This window comes from Pezoporus flaviventris, unplaced genomic scaffold, assembly GCF_033815535.1.
Source record: "Pezoporus flaviventris isolate CSIRO_AGI_PZ_B2104156 unplaced genomic scaffold, CSIRO_AGI_Pfla_v1 ptg000025l, whole genome shotgun sequence".
Taxonomy (NCBI): Eukaryota; Metazoa; Chordata; class Aves; order Psittaciformes; family Psittacidae; genus Pezoporus; species Pezoporus flaviventris.
In genome coordinates, this window is record NW_026892573.1 from 28,596,206 (window position 1) to 28,615,827 (window position 19,622).

The following is a 19,622-nucleotide window of genomic DNA, read 5'->3' on the forward strand; positions in this document are numbered from 1 at the left end:
AGTGGACTTCTACCTTTGGTCTGCCTATACAAAAAAAATCCCATGTTTAGGGCATGTATATTAATATAGAATGCATATATATACATTTAGGGACTCCATAAGCACAAATTGAGGGCTAGCTTTAAGTTACCTGGCTATCAGACTGTGGCTAGGCATATTTTAGCATGATCTTACTGCCTCGGTATTCAACCCAGGTCCTGGGAAGGATCTTCAGCCTGTCCTGAGCTCTGTATTACCAAGTACAGTGATACTAGTTCTCAGCCTTGCCCAGTCCTATGCATGGCACCTACACAAGTAGACTTCAAGGTAGACGTATTCCAGTTTCTCAAGGGAAGCCCCTGCACATGAATCCCAGCAGGGCTGTACATCAGTACAGGTTGCTCATTGGAGCTACCTAGCTGAAAATCCAGATCTTGGTTTCTTATGGGGAAAAATATTTTTCCCAAGTAAAATATTGTTTAAAGAAGATGCCTATCAAGAACTGATGCTTATTTCCTATAGGAAAAAATAATATGATTATAAACCTGACTACAGAACTGTTAGATCAGTAAGGTCCCAAGGGGTGTATAATAATTCCTGCTCTTTTATTGTCAGAAATAAATTCATGGCAATCTCTTCACCGATAAACACTTCTGTGAGAAGGATTTGATATAATTAATTGTTGTGCATTTTAGTGCAATTGCAGACAGTGATTATGGCAGCTTTATGGGTAGATTTAAAACACTCAAGGTTACCGCTTATAATGAGAGAACTTGAAAAATTACCAGAGTTGTAACTGCACAACCAAAACTATTTCAAAGCTCTTGGAAGCACTCAGTCTGCATGAAAGGTTTGGTTTAGGAGGAGGAGGAAGAATGCTGTTTGGAATATGTCTTCTCTTGAAGAGTTTACAGTCATGTACTAATGCTTTCAGAAAAGCCAAGATAATCCCCCTCTCTGAGGATGAAGACTGCTGAATTTTACATAATCCATGGGATCAGATATGCTTGTGCCTTTCTTTTGTAAATGTTCTTGGACTGCATGTAATCTTTGAAGAAATTAAAGATTTAGCCATGGAAATCCTTTAAAAACTTCATGATATCTTAGTAAGTTACATTCATTAAGGATTCTTATCAGTAGCATTTCATCTGTTGCCTTCTCAAATAAGGCATTCTGTGAGGACATATGATGAAGCAGCATCCAAATCCAGAAGCAGCTGAGTGTCATCAGTCACCTCTTCCCTACCAATTAATGACACTTGGTCTCTGGAGAAATGGCAATGCACACGCAAACAGGCATTCAACATATCACCCTGCTGGTATTGTCCTTATCCGCATGCAATGGGCTTAGTTTTACCACTCTACGGACAACCATTGTCTTAACGTTTCACTGAATACTGAAAAACACTGAATTGTGTTCCTTGCCATGGAAGCCTATCAACATCTCAAACCCCTAACCACACAGCAGGCAACCACGCAGAATACTGGGCAGGTGTAATCCAATCATAAATAATTAAATAACTTCAAACAAATGACAATATCTTCTGTTGCAGAGAATATTCAAGGTTGCCATATCCCATATGTAAAACAGATGCCAAACTGGAAATGCTCTGTGTTTGACAAATTTTAAGATGAATGAGGTGTTTCAAAAGCTAAGAAGTAGAAAGAAAGGGCAGTGTTCTTTGTCCTTGAACAGACATTTGTGCCTCAGAGCCCATGTATTAACTTAAAATCACTGACTGCTATCATGCTAGCTGATGTTAACCATGAATGCAGATGGCACTGACTTATTTTGATTGGAACAGTCATGTGCAATGCTAATTAAAATGAGATTATAGATCTCAGACAGGAGAAATCTTGAGCACAATTTTCCTTGAGTGAAAGATTTTGTGGCTGCAAGCTCTACAGATGTTGATTACTCTATTAGTAAATTAAAATTACATGCAAGCTGACTTCAGTGCTCTTTCCTAAACATTTCAAATTGAGAGCCAGGTTTAAGTTGATAACATAGCATTATTTAACCTTACAACTTTGATAACATTTCTGTCTCTGTAAAGCGTACTTTTGCAAGCTGGCAGTTGGCCCAGCTATAAAACAAATGGAGACCTTCACTCTAGGCACCATTGAATGCACGTTGAAGTATTGACTATGACTACCTTGGGCAATAGAGAGACCTAGGCAAGCTCATCCTTACCTCCTCCTTTCAGTGCTCAGGCTGTAAGTATGAATTTGATATCTATATGTCCAATTGTAAGCTCTATTTAAGAGGCAGACATGCCATTTCTAATTTTCTACCTGATGAACAGCACTCAGTTCTGTTTGCCCTCAGCCTTGCAGATGTATATAAAAATAACACATCTGCATCTGCTGAGTGTCAGCTGAAGCGATAGAAAATGAACATATCCAAACCTCTCATTTGGCAAAGGAAATGGGAAGGGCAGACAGAAAAAGATGCATGTTTTGCTTTGTGCTTTCCTGGATTTGGATGATGACAGCCCAGTTTTACAGGAGACCACACTATGTTCCTAATGCAGGGAAACTTTCATAAGAGTCAAGTTCAGCTCTCAGCAGTCCATTTGATCTATGCTAGCTACTTTAAGCAGGTAACATCCTAAGGTATATTAGATACCTTAGGTTCTGAAATGTCATGGGGAATATGGAGTATGGAACTCTGTCTGGGGACAGGTGAGCAGTCCACAGAGTGTTTGTGGGTCAGGGTTAAAGGGAGAGACCTCACCTGGAGCATTGTGTGCAGTTCTGGTGTCCTCAACATAAAAAGGACATGGAACTGTTGGAACAAGTCCAGAGGAGGCCACGAGGATGATCAGGGGACTGGAGCACCTCCCGTATGAAGACAGGCTGAGGAAGTTGGGGCTGTTCAGCCTGGAGAAGAGAAGGCTGCGTGGAGACCTCATAGCAGCCTTCCAGTATCTGAAGGGGGCCTATAGGGATGCTGGAGAGGGACTCTTCATTAGAGACTGTAGTGACAGGACAAGGGGTAACAGGTTAAAACTTAAACAGGGGAAGTTTAGATTGGCTATAAGGAGGAAATTCTTTCCTGTTAGGGTGGTGAGGCACTGGAATGGGTTGCCCAGGGAGGTTGTGAATGCTCCATCCCTGGCAGTGTTCAAGGCCAGGTTGGACGAGGCCTTGGGTGATATGATTTAGTGTAAGGTGTCCCTGCCCATGGCAGGGGGGTTGGAACTGGATGATCTTAAGGTCCTTTCCAACCCTAATGATTCTATGATTCTATGATTCTAATATCAGAGAAAAGGCTAAAATGCAGTAGCATCTTTGCAGAATGTGTTGAGGAGAGAATATAAGAAGCCCAGTCCAGCAAAAGACCCATCCTCAGACAGAGCACCCATCACCCTTCTCTGAGATATGAGCACTATATTTTCCTTTCAGTTGAAGAAATACCAGCACGATCAGGACCTGACTGCTGTAACTCTCCAGACAAGTGCTCTTCCCAAATGATATGTCCAAAAAAGACCCAGCAAAGAAGTATTACTTAAACCATCCAAAGGATTTAACCCATGCCACCGTGCTTCTTTGTGAAGAGTTAGAGGTTACCTCCACAGAACACAAGCACACATAGTGCAGATACTGGAGAGACTGCTCAACAGAGCTAAATAACTTTCTGAACGTCCAAACATGACTGCATGTTTTCATATGGCTGAGTCTGCTTATTCATAGGTTGCTCAGGCAGTACTTCAAGTCACTGAGCCCTAACTCAGTTTTAGTGTCTTTTACTGCAATTTTGAAGAATAATAACCTCAATAATCTTACAGCTTTCTAATGCCACTTATCTGACAGGCTTGGATACTAACAGCTTCTCTACAACTGATAAAAGCAGATTTTAAAGGGCAGATCTCTTCTTTTATATCCCCAGTTAGCTGTTTACATCTGCTGTTCAGCCCTTTTTTTTGATCCTATAGTACAGAACCAAGAGCTCTACAAGGCTTTCTCTATGGCTGTAAGGGCTCTTTTTTCCAGTCAGCTGATTAAGGCCACATTTGAACTGGGACAGTCAAATTCTGATAACAAAGGAAATCAGTTTCAATTGTTTAATTTTTATTTTAGAGCTGTCACCAATGTTGTCGTGACACCAACACTGGGAAAATTCCCATTTGGTGCCATCTAGACAGTGCATTTCACAAGCAGCAGCCTGGTTTACAAAGGATAGATGACATTACATTACTACTACTACATTTGAGGTTACAAGTGTAGTAAGCCCAGTGAGTACTCTGAGATAAAACTCTGAAATAGGGGACAGAGCTTGCTACGAGCTAGTTAAATAGATGGGGTGAAATCATGGTTTGGCCATCTTAGTTCCCTAATTAGAAAAACAGCAATAGGAGTGGGGTGATTATCAAAGTGTATGCACCAAATTTCCATTAACACCTTTAACTTCTTTTCCCCTCATTTCTCAGTTTTTTTTTTTCATGAGTTTGGGAAAAACTGTTTAATATCTACAATATTTTGAAAGTGAAAAGCGTGATTCAAGTGCTAAGCATCGCTGCTGCCTCTTTGGTGAAAACCTTGAAAAGCTTGTAGAAAATTAAGAAACATACCTCTGAGAAGTGAAGCAGAAGATGCAAATACTTAGAATAAGCTGGATATCAGAAATATTTATGCTTATGTGAGTCTTGCTACCCTGATATTATTCCAGACTTGAGAAGCGATCATTGCACTAAGCTAATCCCAGCAGTAATTTCGACAGAACCTAATAGGTTTTGGTTTTGTGCTTGGGTGCTGCTTAATTATTTTTCAGGAGCCCACATCATTGTAAAACATGAGACCAGCATTTCACAACACTATCAAAACCCATTGCTCAAAAATTGTTTGAAATGAAAACACTGCCATTGCCAAGCTGTAATAGAATCATAGAAACATAGAATTATAGAATAGTTAGGGTTGGAAAGGACCTTAAGATCACAGAATCCCAAGGGTTGGAAGGGACCTCAAAAGATCATCTATTTTGAACCCTCCTGCCATGGGCAGGGACACCTCACACTAAACCATCTCACCCAAGGCTTTGTTCAACCTAGTCTTGAACACTGCCAGGGATGGAGCATTCACAACCTCCCTGGGCAACCCATTCCAGTGCCTCACCACTCTAACAGGAAAGAATTTCCTCCTTATAGCCAATCTAAACTTCCCCTGTTTAAGTTTTAACCTGTTACCCCTTGTCCTGTCACTACAGTTGCTAATGAGTCCTTCCCCAGCATCCCTATAGGCCCCCTTCAGATACATGCCAAACATGCAGTGAGGCATCTACATGTCAGTGAAGACCAGTTCAATGGGGGCATTATTTTTTTCTTCCACTTAGCATAAATACTTCAGCAGTTGAGATACGTCCAAAAGCTGTTGAATTGCACAATAAATTTCTATTTCTAATGACAGCTATTCTTGCAGCTAGAGTAATAAATATTTAACATAGGAGAAAATATATTTGCTTTAAGAAAATTGAAAATCAATTCATTGTGCAATCCCATATATTGCGGTCTATTGGCACCCACCGTGCCTGTATTGTTACAAGCATTTTACATATGAAAAAGGTACAGAAAGACTAAGTGATCTTGCTAAGCCTTTAGCAGAAAAGTGAATTTAACAGAGAAACTTAGCTTCTTCAGCTAATTCTGTAAACAGTCTTTGTAAGTTATTAGTCTTCATGATCTTCCTGACAAGGGATATTAATGCATTTACAGCACAGCAATATATTTTGCTGAATGCCTCTGTATACTCAGTGCAAAACCCCAAAATCTTCAGCTCCCATACCACTGTCACTATGGCTAGTCATCTCAATTTGTTACGGTTCAGGTACTGTGTGGCAGCTTTATTTGCATCTCTGAAATTACTTTCCTCTTCTTCTGGCACAGATGGGAGTTTGCACATAAATTTACAGACCGCTCTTTGCCATTCACTTGATTATGAAATGACAACAACGCAAGAGACATTTTCAGCTTCTGTAAATAGTCCTAACTCTTCTGCAATCTGCCAGCCTATCTGCATTCACACCACTTAAGCATATTACTCTTTTCCATGAAAATTTCCTTAGCAGAGATTCTCAGACCTCAGGTTTTATTGCGTCATCCTAACGGACAGACACTTTATTCACCTTCTCTCAACATCTGTCCTACCCGCTGCACTAGGAATCCAGGGCACAGGGGTTTAATTTGCCTGGTTTTAGACAGTAATTCAGCATCATAGTCAGAATCAGACCCCAAGTTCCATAGCTGTCTTTTCTGCACCCTCTGTAATAGATGTATTTCCACCCACTTGCAGGCTCAGCTTGCAGAAAACATTAGAAGAAAATGAAAGAAGCCCTGGTGTAATTCATTGCTATAGCTACAACAGAGAGCATAGCAGCTCTGTGATAGGAGCAGCCATTGCAACACAATTACGACGCTATTAAAAGGGTCAAATTTTCACATAGTGGCATGTCAGTAAAATCGTTCAACTTCTGCTCCCAGCTTTGTTTCCACCTGGAGAAGATGAACAGGTAAATCGTATGTAAATCCTGTATTGTAGGGCATACAAAAATGGTGCTTTCTCCTCCTGAGCTCTGAGGTGCTGCTTGCTATGACTGGAGGCTGCCAGAACAGCCACTGTGCTAAGGAACAATTCTGTGGTACACTGTCACCTCCACTGAAAGAGTGGGATGGGACTGTTTTGAAGAACAGCTTTTATTAGGAATGTCCTACAACAAAGTGGTTTCAACAAAATGTTTGTCTTAGTACATACAACTCAAAGATGCTGCTTTCCCCTTGCCTTTCTTTTCATTTCTTTCTTTTTCTTTCTGTTCTTTTTCCTTTCTTGTTTTTTCCTATCTTAATGATGTTGTAGCTTTTCATGAAGCTGATCCCCTCAACCTTAGTTACTGCATTTGTGCTGAGATGGACAGTGTTAGCAGCTCCTGTGTTATCAAATGCAGTCATGCCGGGGCACTGCAACATGGATGTGGTATTCCTTTTGGAAGTTAGCGCAGGTCAGAGACCATTCCCAGCAATGCAACAGTTTGGATGCAACTCCCTTTTATGGTGGACAGGAGGATATAAAGGAAGGGATATGGTTGTTGCAGTGGGCCACAGATGATGCTCCCAGGCATGTGTAGTTTAGCATAGCTGGTAGAACTAAGGTAGAACCTGAGGGAACAGAACTGCCCCTAAGGCACGTGCAGTACACCAAATCCCACTGCACATTTGCACCCAAGCTTTTTCCATTTTCTTTACTTCATTCAGCAATTTCTCCATTCAGTCCAAGTCATTCCTCATCATTTTGCTCCTAGTGGGAATTTGGCAGGGAGTTACACCATGGACTTCAATTAAAAAAGGATTTGAGACAGCAGTATTAGTTCCAGAAACATTTCACAAAGAGGGGGAGAGGTTTTCTTTATGGTGTTCACAGCAGGAAAGAGGACTGGCATTTGTCCTCAGGGAATATTCTGTTCATTTTGCAGATCTGACTATGACCCTTAATGTCAGCTCCTATGAGCCGGTGTTTACGTTGTTGATGGGCATTTCTGGGCCTTTAGCAAGTGCTCTTGTTCTCTGCAGGAAATGAGTTATTTTGTACTGAAAAAGCAAAGGCAATGTTTTGAGAAGTATCGATCAGTATGTTCCAGTTTCGTGGTCTTGCTATGCAACAGCATGCACGGTCCTATGTTAAAGGCAAAATCTCTCACAGCCCACAGTGGGGAAGGACTGATGGCTGTATTCTTTCAGCTGTGGACACGGTCAGAACTCATTTTACTCCAAAGTTTGCCTGGCTTTAAAGGCTTCCAACAGGAACTGAAAGGTGGCTTGAGATGACAAAGCTTTTTCACATCTCTTGTGTTGGCACACGGGGAATTAATTTCAGGGTGCACCCACTTTTTGTTTCTTTAGCATTTTACAGGGCATAAAAAGGCCAAGTAGAATTCGCCTTCTGCTTGCAAGCATCTGAGTATTAAACTGTGAGCATGTGCCTGAACCCTTTCCATAATTTATAGACTCAGTAAATCTGCCTGCTGGTTTCATCTCTTTTAAGTATAGAAGCTTTTTAATACATCTGTGTTGTACTCAATGTATTTCAGATTTGCATATTTGAGCTTTGCTTTAAAACTGGGAGACCACCTTAGGGCAGAAGACTGTACATTTAGTCTTATGTATTTGAACAAACTGGAGAAGATCTGCAGCAACTTCTCATTTCTGGAGTGATTTACAATGATTTTTTGTGTGAAATTTCACAATAAACCCGCAAACTTGTGAGTGAGATTTGAATTTCACAACACACTGTAAAACTTGGATCAAGTTTGTTCTAAGGTGTTTTGTTCATTCGTCGTCTTCTTAGGTTTGTTTCTTTTTCTCCCGTTCAGACTAAGTGAAGCTGCTGCTTGACTGCATCTCTGGTTTCTGTCTGGGGAATCTGTGCAGTTCCTCAGTACAGATTCCTGTGTTGTGACATTTAGCATTATCCATACCCAGAAAGGAAATTTGACTGGATGTCAAATCAGGGATACTTTAAACAAATGGGTAATTCACCTGAAATTGCAACCTGTGGGTTGCATAGTTTGACACAGGAGCCAAAATGTAATTCAGTGATTCTTAAAGAAATAGTAACTTATTTGCTGTCTAAGAATATTCATTTAGGAATTTTGCCCTGAGGGAAAATAAAAATGAAATGAAATTAAATTCAAACAATAAAAATAAAATAAAAAATAAAATAAAATAAAAAATAAAGTAAAATAAGCAAAAGGAAATATTTATTTCAAAGACAATGCAACTTAAAGGGAACATTGTGACTGTGTAGCACAGCCTGTGGCCACCCCCTCCTTCCCTTCTCCAAAATGCATGCTACCTCTAATACATAATACATTATAAAAAAGCACTGAATTGATGTTTTCTAAGTCATTGGTCTACAGTAGTTCTAAACACTGCAGCAGCTCTCAAGCTAGTTGTTTTTCATGTGGGTAGTTGTTTCAAATACCCTGTAGTTTGCAATTGCTTTATCTTAGACCTAATCGTGACCCATATCCCTTAGCAGTTTTGAAAATTACATCATGGCCAGGCTGCCCACAGAATTCATTGTGCTTCCACTGGGTTATAAACAAAAGGAATTTTTCAGCACACCAAAGAGCCCTACTGATAACATAATTATTACTACCAGCCAGATATATGATGGCTTCTTTGTGTTTTTGGACAAGGATATTAGACATCTGGAGAATTAAAGTAAGAGAAAGCCTTCCTATGGAAAAATGAGCCACATTTATGATTTGTATAATTTGAACACAATGTTGACAAAAAGAGTGGTAAGAGATGGATTGAGCATAATGCCTCGATGAAAAACACTCCACCAGCCAAAATGGCAGCAAAATGGAGTATTAATACTTCTTTCTTTTTTTGTCCCCTTCAGAAATCAACGTGCAAGGCTGGAGCATTTTCAGTCAGAATATCCTTACTTCTGTTGCAAGAGGTGTAAGAGGTGGGGAAGTCTACAGTCCTTGCTAGCATGGAAGTGCTCTTTTGTTCATATAATAATAAATCTCTTTATACATAACCTTTAGAAATAGTTTCTGAAAAGAAAATTGTTCTCTGGCTATTGAGAAAGTGTAGGCAGGCAAAACTAGGAGTATTAAACGAGGCAGAACGATGGCTGTTCTACCTTTGATGAGTGAGAGCATTTTGGGAGAGTCGAGATACTTGTTTGCAACAGCTCTTTCTTAGTAATGGTTTCTGCTTGGCCTTGAATGTTGTCCTTTGCCAATGAAAGAGTCAGAAGTCAGGTTGCCATTGTTACTGTGTCAGCAGACGAGGTTCTGCTACAATAATGAGGTGTCGCATGCACGCAGGAACTACACCATGGAAAAACACTGAAACTCATTATGGAAATTGATTCTCCTGCCTTATGTGGAGAAATGTAATAACTCCATAAACCCTGCTGGATGCAACTGTTTGAGAAATCATAAACACCTTTTGTCTCTAGGGCAAAACTTGAGGAGCTCATTAAGAGTTTACTCAATCAGTGGGAGGTTGCTGATAAAGTGAGTCCTTTGTGTTATAACACAGGCTTCAACTGGAAGAAATGCAATTAATTCTTGAGCTTGACTTAGTTCTTCTTTTAAAGAAGGGTGATTTTGCAAAAATCCAAATGCTATCAAAGTCTAAAGCTGTACTTTTATTGCACAAAGGTCAAGTGACTCTACATAACCTCTGGTTCATGAGGCCAAACATGAAATCTCTAAAGGCTTCAGATTTACGTGGTGAAACTCTATAGAAATCAATACATATGGAACAGTGCCAATGGCCTGAGCTAAACTCAGCTGAAATCTTCTAAACTCTAATGTGAATAACAGAGAAAGTTTGACTGGAAGAGCAGCTATGAGAAGAGATATACTATTTGGGCAACCAGTCCTGTGAATTCCTTGAGCTATTTTGTGTCAACCCTTACCTACCATAAAGAGGCGTATTCCACTGAGGTATATTCTATGATTGGGTTGATTGTTTTCCTAGTAGATGATGTTTTACATATACTTCATCTTCTGAAGCCAAATCAGTACTTCAGAAGCTCAGTTTTCATTACTGTCCCATTCTCATAGAGGAAAGCTTGAAAATAAGATGCCAGAATATGCAAAAGCAGAAACAAACATAAAGGGCAAATAAAAATAATGCTCTTTGGTGTCACCCGGTCAGTGTCAAAATACTGTGATTATTTCTTCTTAATGGTTAGATTCAGTGGTTTCACTATGTGTGTGGTGTCAGTCCGCATTAGAAACAGACTTTGAAGAAAAACGTGATAATCAACCACTGTTACCAAAATAACATCAGTAATGTGTATTTGTAGCCCATCATTCCCTTCATTGCATTATCCACACCCTCCTTCCCTGGGAGCCCTGGCTGTCACATGCTCAAAAGCAGGATTAAGGGTAACATCAGAAGTTCCTGCATCCCATTTTTAGAGGTAAATTAAGCACATCTGAGCCTAGGTTTTGTTGACTTTCAATAAAGATTAGACTCTGAACTGCTAAGTCGCTTTGAAAACGTTACCCTAAGCAGCTTTAAGATTGACAGAATTTGCCTTAAGCTTCTCTGAGGCTGACAAGAGGATGGTCTGGTGCAGTAACACAAGCACTTTACTCCATGCCCCTGAATTGTGCTAGGACTTGGGATAAGCCTTTTTTTTCTGCTACCCTGAACGAAGCTCAGAGTTTTGATGATGTTGTCCATAATGACACTTCCTCAGTCTGTGTCTAATCCCTCATTTAAGCAAGGACACTAAGAAACAGAGCTGGGACCCTTCCTTCTAATGCCTTCATTTAAAATGAGTCTTGCGGCAATGAAAAGCCTAAATATAAATCTTCCAGCAAAACCAGCTGTGTTCTTCTCCCTTCCCCTGCCATGGAAAGTTTCTACCTATACTGGCTTAAGCTCACCTTGATTTTAAGATATTCCTCTGTCCTGCAGAAAAAGCCCCATGAACCCCTACTAGCAATTAATTGTAGATGGGAAATGTATATCAAAAGCCATGTTCTAAGTTTAGGCAAAGTAGTAACAGCAGTCTCTTGAGTTAGGCTCTTGAAACTAATTTGCTTTAGCATTTGAGTAATCTGACCAATTTCAAGCAGATTATACATACTTAAAGTTATAAATTGAGAGGGTTTTCTTCTCTTCATATTTCAGGAGAAAAAAAAAATAGGTGCAGTGCAGAGATAATTAGAGGAATCTAAATTCCCTAGACAGTAAAAGAGAGCTCTGTGAACCTATGGGAAAGGAAGAATTCAGAGAATGTACATTAAATCGGAAAGACAAGCTGATATGAGTGGTGTGAATATTTCTCTGATTTGATGACCTGTATGCCTACTTTTAAATTAAGAATACTTAAGGAGAGTATTGTGAAGTACTCAGAGAATACGGTAAAGTGGCCATATCAATGCCTGTGATGGGTAAATTAAACATAAAGGGTGAAATCTCTTTGACTTCAATAGAAGGAAGCATCTATTGAAACTACACGTCTTGTCAGAAAAGCCTGCAGTGTAAATTACACTGTCATTTAGCATTTCCTCATACAAAACCTGTGCGATTAAAATGAGTTGAGTCTCACTGAATAACAGAATAGAGACCCAAAACCAAACCAACAAGAAAGTGAACAAGCAAATGTCTATTCTGTCATCAGAAAAAGATGTTTTTCTTTACCTCTCATGGCGAAGATTGAAATCGGCACCAATGACATTTTTTTGTCTGGACCAATTCTTAGTCTTTTTTAGTATTTTACAGCTTCATTTGCAAGCTGTAGGAACTTCATATATTTTCCCTTCCAACATGGAAACAGCAATACAGTTTAGTGAGTGATTTAGGGGCTGAGCAAGGAAACTCTCTTTGGAGAAGGCTGTGGTGTATAACAGGGAGAGGATCAGACCGTATGTCCACTGTTGCTATATGTTGCCTAAACATCTGCTGTTAACCACTGTCACAGCAAGTACACTTGGCTAGATGGACCTTTCTTCTGAGCCAGTGTAGCTGCAAATCAAAATTGATGTCACTTTTATAGAGGAAAATAGATACAGAAGGTGGGAAACCAATATCGCCTGCATGACTTGCATTGGTGCGGACAGGAGAAAGGACATGGAAAACTTTCAGTGTTTAAAAAAAAAGGAACAAAGCAATGCAGATGGAAAAGGAATCAAACACTTGAAATGCCTGCAGGTGACAAATTAGGAAAACTTGCAGCTTAAGGAGAATCAGACTGAACTCTTCAGATTGCTGAGCTCTCCCTGCTTGTAGGTGATGACTCTCACAAGTCAGTTAGTGGGAGAGCAATTCCCAGCACCCAGGATCTTGCACAGGCATGGGCTCATGGACTGCCAGACACCTCAGGGAACTGGGAAACCTCACAGGGGCCATGGAGGGACAATTACTGTGGAGCTATGGAGTTTCCATGTAAGTGTTAATCCCAATGCTGTATCAATATTTTTGACTACAGCTACCCTGTGTCTCCTGGTCAAGGGCTGTCTTTGATGATCAGGATTATTTTGACAATCTGAAAGCTTCTACAGCATAAAAAGTGCTGCATTGCATTATACAGCAACAAATGGAGGTTGGAACTAGATGATCTTAAAGTCCTTTCCAACCCTAACTATTCTATGATTCTATGATAGTGTAATTAGGAGTTTCAGAACACCTTTTGCATACGTGCCTAAATCTGTAGATTGACTGCAACACTCCCAGATGTGTGACTGTTAAATCATTTCACTACATCAATATCTAAACATTTCTCTTATGTTCAGCTCTACCATTCCTACCTCTGGCCTTATAGGATTAAACTTCATTGGGTTGTTTAACACAACTTCTGGCTAGCAATGCAAATGACATCTTTTTAATGGTTTTCCTTCTGTCTCTATCTCATTAATTTAGTATTTTTCATAAAACATCAACTAAGCAAGTATCTGTCTCTCTAGCAAAGTACGAAATGTTTCCTTCTCATAGCTTTGATTTATCACTGCAGTTCTGTCAGTAAGCTCTATAAAGTGAATCAAGTTAATGGAAAGACTCTAAACCAGCATGAGTTTGTATTGCGATGAACAACTTTCATTTTTTATATACAAAAAAGCAAGTCAGTACAAGATACAGTGTAATGAAATAAATATAAATGAAAAAAATAGACTGTACGAAACTCAATTTATCTTCAAAGATTCCTTTGCCTTATGATCTCAAAATCTGAAGTTAAGAGCTCGAGCTTCTCTTCCTTTAAGTAATAGTACAAGCACTATCTTCTTTACAGGAAGTCATCTATTAAGCAAACCCTCACTGCAGCATGTGACTACCTCTGAGGGGTAATTTCAAACATCTTCCCAAGTCTCCCATATAGCAGGGCCACATCTGAAAAGCTCTGTATCTCCTGCAGCTGTAGCAGTAATTTACTGCACTAATTTATCAGTCCCATTGCGCTACTGGTCTTTAGTGAGGTGGGTTGAGATTTTTCCTCTTCTTGATTTGCTTTTAAGACTTACTGTTAATGTTCCTCCCTTTACACGAGGCCAAGGGATCTCCTGCATGCAACAGTGGAGATGAGATGTCTGTTTTCAGCAAACCTCCAGTGTGAGCCTATGCCCAAGATCAGACTCATGAAATGTTAGAGAACAGCAGATGCTTGGGCAAGCATGGCTCTGCATTGCCATATCCTGCATGGACACCAAAGAAAAGAGGATGTGCTCCCTCAAATCCTTTCACAACGGGGGTACAAAACAGGACAAAGAAAGGCTGTCCTGGAATTAAGACATTATTGTCAGCACCTCTGGCATACTATTCTACCTCCCCAAATGCTTGTTGGCAGCTCATGGAAGACCAACCTGATGGAACTGCAGTACCTAACTCCTATTAGAGCAAGAGGTGGGCACCAAAAGAAGGCTGGCAGCAAGGTGTCCCTTCTGGCTCTGAAACGCAGAGACCAACAGGAGACAGAGCTTCAGACATGTCTCTATCTTCTCAGCTTTTCTGGTTGCCTACTGTAGGTGTCCCAGCACTCAATGTACTTGCTGACATGAATCCAGTCCTCGGCACCTAATTCATCTTCCTCCTTAAAGCTGATACTTTTTAGTCAGTGAGATTGGTTCTTGGGAGTTCTGTGCTCAAAGCTGGAGACAATTTTGAGGACCTGCAAACCTGTTTCTTTACTCAGCATCCTTTACCCAGTGCCTGTCTCTGTGACCCTGCCTCTGCCTGTATAAAGCAAGGATGGATGGCATTTCCCTGCCACAAAGCAGAATAGTGAAGGTAACTGCAGTAAGGATTGTGTGGAATTCAGATACTAAATACCAATTACACAGGGCATTGGGGTGTAATAAGAAAGCTCAGGAAGGAAAAGGCCAAAGCAATAAAGTTAAATGAATTATTTACAATCAACTACAGGATGAACCCACGGAAGAGCCTTTCAGACCTGTCAAATCAATGGAAACATCTGCTCTTGATGTGTCAGTAGACAAAGTTTAATAGCAAATCAATAAAATGAATAGTAATAAACTACCAGGATGAGACGAATGACTGAAACACGTGCAAGTGGCAAATATAAAGCCATTTTTTAAAGGGAGACCACAAATTAATTTCACTTGAGTAACAGGTAGATCTACTTAACCTTGTTAGAGGAACAGTAATCTCATGGACCAGGAATAACACTCAGATTTCCAGAAAGCTTATGAAAGCCTTACTCATAAAATATAACAGATAGAGTGGTCTAGGAGTAAAGGATTAGTAAATGTTTAAAGGATAGGAAGCAGAGATTAACAAAGAAGGTTTTATTTTTGCAACAAAGGAATTCCCTTAAGTGACGTAGAAAAGGCGGTGAAAAATAAGGCAATATTTACTGAAGACACTAAGGTATCAGGGTAGCAAACCCCAAAACTGACTGAGAAAAGTGAAAAAGGATTTCAAAATGACAAGTGACTGGATGGTAAAATTCTTGATGAAATTCAGCATCAATAAATGCAAAGCGAGGCATGGGGAATATCACTCCTTTGTAGATGTACATACTGATACACATCAGCCAAGCAATTACTCCCCAGGGAAGAAACACTTTCTCTATTTTCTCTTCTATAACTATTTTATTTCTCAGTTTTTATAGGAAAACATTAATTCAATGCACAGCAGTAGTGAAAAAGGCAAATCTGCACCTACAATTTACGGAAATGAATGAAGAACCAAACAGAAATCATTGTTATTATACCATGAAACAGACACCCACACACAGCCACTACAGACAGTCCTGATTCAGCATCCTGAAGAGGACCTGGAAAAGGCAGGGAAGGAGCAGAGAGGCCAATAAGAGCAATTTGCTCACAGGGGCAGATGATACAGAGTAAGTCTTCTCAGCTGTAGAAAAAGATGACTAAGAAAAGAGTGCAATAAAAGTTAATGAAGTTACAAATTTCAGGAAAGAGGGAATGGGGGACACTTGTTCACTGTTCTCACAATACAAGAAATGGAGGGTATCAGAATTTAACCACTAACAGATAATATACAGGATGCAATTAACCAGTGGATGTTGTAGAGTCTGAAAACTTAAGTGGGTCTAAAAAAATTCTCCCAAAGAAGAGAAAAATCTATCAAGGCTATTTGATAGTATTGGAATATCTGCTGTCAGGAACTTTTTGAGATGGAATAATGGATGGGAAGAACCTTTGGTCTTGCTGAGTTTGGTGGCCATGTTCACCTTCACACATTCACCCTACACCACTGGGGCTTTGATTTGATCCGCATAATGTGAAACAGAGTCATTTGGCTTGTGATAATCTGCTTGAAAGACAGATTTCCATATTTGTGGAAACCAGCTAAGGAATTCAAGCTGAAACCCCACTTGTCTTTTGGTTTTCTACTACTGAGCAGTGAGGCACGATTGGTTCCTGCCTGTGGCAGTGGGGTTGGAACTAAACGATCTTTAACCATTCTGTGATTCCATGATTACAACGAATACGAGGATTGAAAACACATCAGAGATTTAAGGGCACTGAAAAATCTTTCTGAAAGACAGATTTTAATGATTTATTGTTTTTATTAAAAACTACAATGTCATTTCTATTTGAGGCACAATTTTACTTGCATGAGACTTATTGTATGCAATAATTGCAAAACCTACTTCTTTAGGTTTACAAGATGGTGGATGTATGCACATCTTTCTAACCTAGCACAGTAAAACTAGGATTTTAACCAACCTGCTGAGTACATCTAATGTCCCCATACACAACAATATCTCTTTCTGCAGTTAATCCAAATATTCCTCATTTTTAGAGAAAATCTCCCACTACAGATCTAGGTCCTTTTGCCTTTGGGTAAAGATATGAGCAGAAGGGTAATTTCCCAGAAAGTGTTTCTCAATGTTATTAGTAAAAATGTTTTCTTTTCAAGGGAAAATAAACTATTAAATTGGATATTAAATAACTGCTGAAGAAGCAACATCTAAAGAAATATTTTTATATGCTTGTGCCTCATAATAAACTAAATAAGAGAAAAATCATCATACCGTTGATGCAAAAAATGCCTTGGAGAAAAAGGGTGCTACGCGTGCCCTAAAGATATCTTTGTTCTTGTCTCCTGCTAAATGATTGACAGGGTAAAAATGAAGTGATTAACTTCTAGCTGACAGAAAACAGTAACAGGGATCTGTAATGATGGCACCCGCGAGTGGCAGAGCGTCCTACTTATCTGCATTTTAAAGCAACAGCTGTTGGGCCTTTTGCAATGTCTGCAGAATTTTGAAGAGAAGCAAGATTAGAAACAACAGCGCATCTTTGCTGCAAATGCCATGAAACTGACCCTCACAAGGCAGAGGTTGAACAGAAAGTGTTGGGCATATGTGAAATAGCTGAACTGGGAGGGGGGAAGAAGCTCTTTAAACTCTTGACATCTATGTAAAAATACCCTGACATTTCTAAATCAACATAACCCAGATGTATAGTTTCACTGTCTATCAAATTTCCTCCAGTCTGAGACATTTGTCTTGAAGATCTCTTTTCAATCTAGTTTTACTAAAAGAAGTTAATTGTAAAAGGATGCAGGTGCATTATTACATTTACACAGTTAGACCTACCTGCACCAGAGAGTGCTCAGTACTGCCAACTGGTTTGCAACCTCAGTGCCCAAGGCTAATCCTCTCTAGCATATACAATCCACACTGCTTAGCACTGGGCTCAGAGCTGCTTTAAGCCAGTGTCACATCCTGTGGCCCTGAGAAATAATTACTTGCTGAATGTGGTATTCTTCCTCTTCCAAGTGGCTCAAGTAATGTGAACAGTATGTCACAGCCTCACAGGCCATGTCTCATAGCATGGCAAGAATAGTGATGCAACAAGAATAGTGTTGCATGTTCAAAACAAGTAGCATGAGGTTGTATGGGGACCACTTAGAGTGAAAGCCTACAAGACTGTGTCATGCAAAAGCATCCAAACCTGGTGATGTCTTATCCATACAGTGTGAGCAATCAAGGCCCTGGGTGCCAACTGGGCTACTAATTTATCTGGATTACATAGTCATACCCAAAAAATTGTGCCACAGTAGAGAAATTTTTAGAAATAACATCATTTTGTTGGTGAGACAAAGACATATCCAATATATCACATTGCAGCAGCTGGAATTCCTATTTTGGAGCAAATGAATTCATTAATGCAAGTGAGACTCACAAATTAACTATGATATTTTCTTTGCTAATCACTGATATTGTCTTTAAAATATCCTGCTAGTTTAAGGGTTTCTTTGGGAGAAAATGGCAGCTCTGAGAGCTCTACAGCAGCATAAAATCCCATGTGACTTGTTTTAGATACAGCTATGACTGTGATTGTAATTGCCTTGGACTTTCTTGATGATCACTATTCAGAAGCTTCATATGATCCCAAAAATCAGAACCATTTCTAATCTTACCTCTTTGGTAGTCACTTGAAGTAAAGTAAGGTAAAAGAGTATTGACTACAGCCTATTACAAAACTTTGTGGAGACTGACCAGTTACTCAAAGCTGAGAATAAGATTCAGACTGAATATTTTTAATGCCTAAAATGGACTTAGATGGATTTGAAGCACCAAGGCTTTGCTGCAAAATGTAGAGTTCCTACTCCCTTCAGTAGACCAAGTATTTTAGACTACATTTGCTATCACGCATTTATGAACAGGATACCTCACTCTCATTTAAACATTTATTCACATTTAAAGCAGAGAAATATTCAGACTGCATTAAAGCCCTATATGAGTCAATCTTTTTATGCTCTGAATATGCCTAACAAACATACACAAAAGTGAATACAGAAAAAAACACAGTAGGAAAAGCTATTGTCAATCAAAAATAGGAATAATATTTACTATTTAATATAATATTCTAGTGGTTAAAGACTTACCTGAGTATGGGAAAGTCAAGATTTTGCCAAACCATTGACTGTGGAAGTGGAAGATACAAATGCATTTCCTTTAACAGAATGAATGGATTTAAAGCCAGAACTCTCTTGTCTTCATAAAATGCCCTAACCACTAGGCTGCCATTTGTGGAAAGGACATTCTTCACCCCTTCCCTTGCAAAGACTGCATGACTAAGGGGTCAGGAAAGTTAAGGTCTGTTAGAAAGAAGGTGGTCAACTTGAGGGTTGGGAATGCAGTGGCAGATGAGTTGTCCTGACTGTTATCAGTGATTCCAGGTTGGCTTTGACTGAAAAAGTAACAATGCAGGGAAAGGGCAGAGTGGTTGAACCTAATCGACCATAAAGGTGTTGCCATGCTCTGTAATGGAGCTCCATTAAGGATGCATTTGGCCAAGCTCCCTGCTTAGCACAGCAAAACTGAATTCCCTACTCAACACGTCTATTTACTGTATGCAGATTTTATGTAACTGAGTTAGGCACCTCGGATCACCCTCTATAGACCATGTTTTATGAGATGTTGTGATGGCAAAGCTGGGCTCCTGTAGCTCATAATATGCCCTGAAAGTTGTGTTCAATCAGTTTGTACAGGTAATATTTGAGTCAGCTCTGCTCACTGTCTGCATTCTTACCCTGCTGCCTGAGGACTGCTTACTCCTCCAAGACACCTTAGGAAATGTTTTTAACAATATCAGTTTCAAGTTTCTCCCCCCCATCAATCAGCAATAATGTTTTTATTGAGGCTGCTAAATCCTCTACTTTGACCAAGAAGTCTGTT

The 19,622-nt window shown here is 39.7% G+C and overlaps 1 protein-coding gene across 38 annotated transcripts in view; it reads right to left on the reverse strand.

The window, feature by feature from the left end:
- The window catches only part of DLG2 (discs large MAGUK scaffold protein 2), a 998,920-nt gene that overhangs the window by 55,098 nt on the left and 924,200 nt on the right, over nucleotides 1-19,622 (reverse strand). The window lies entirely within an intron of this gene.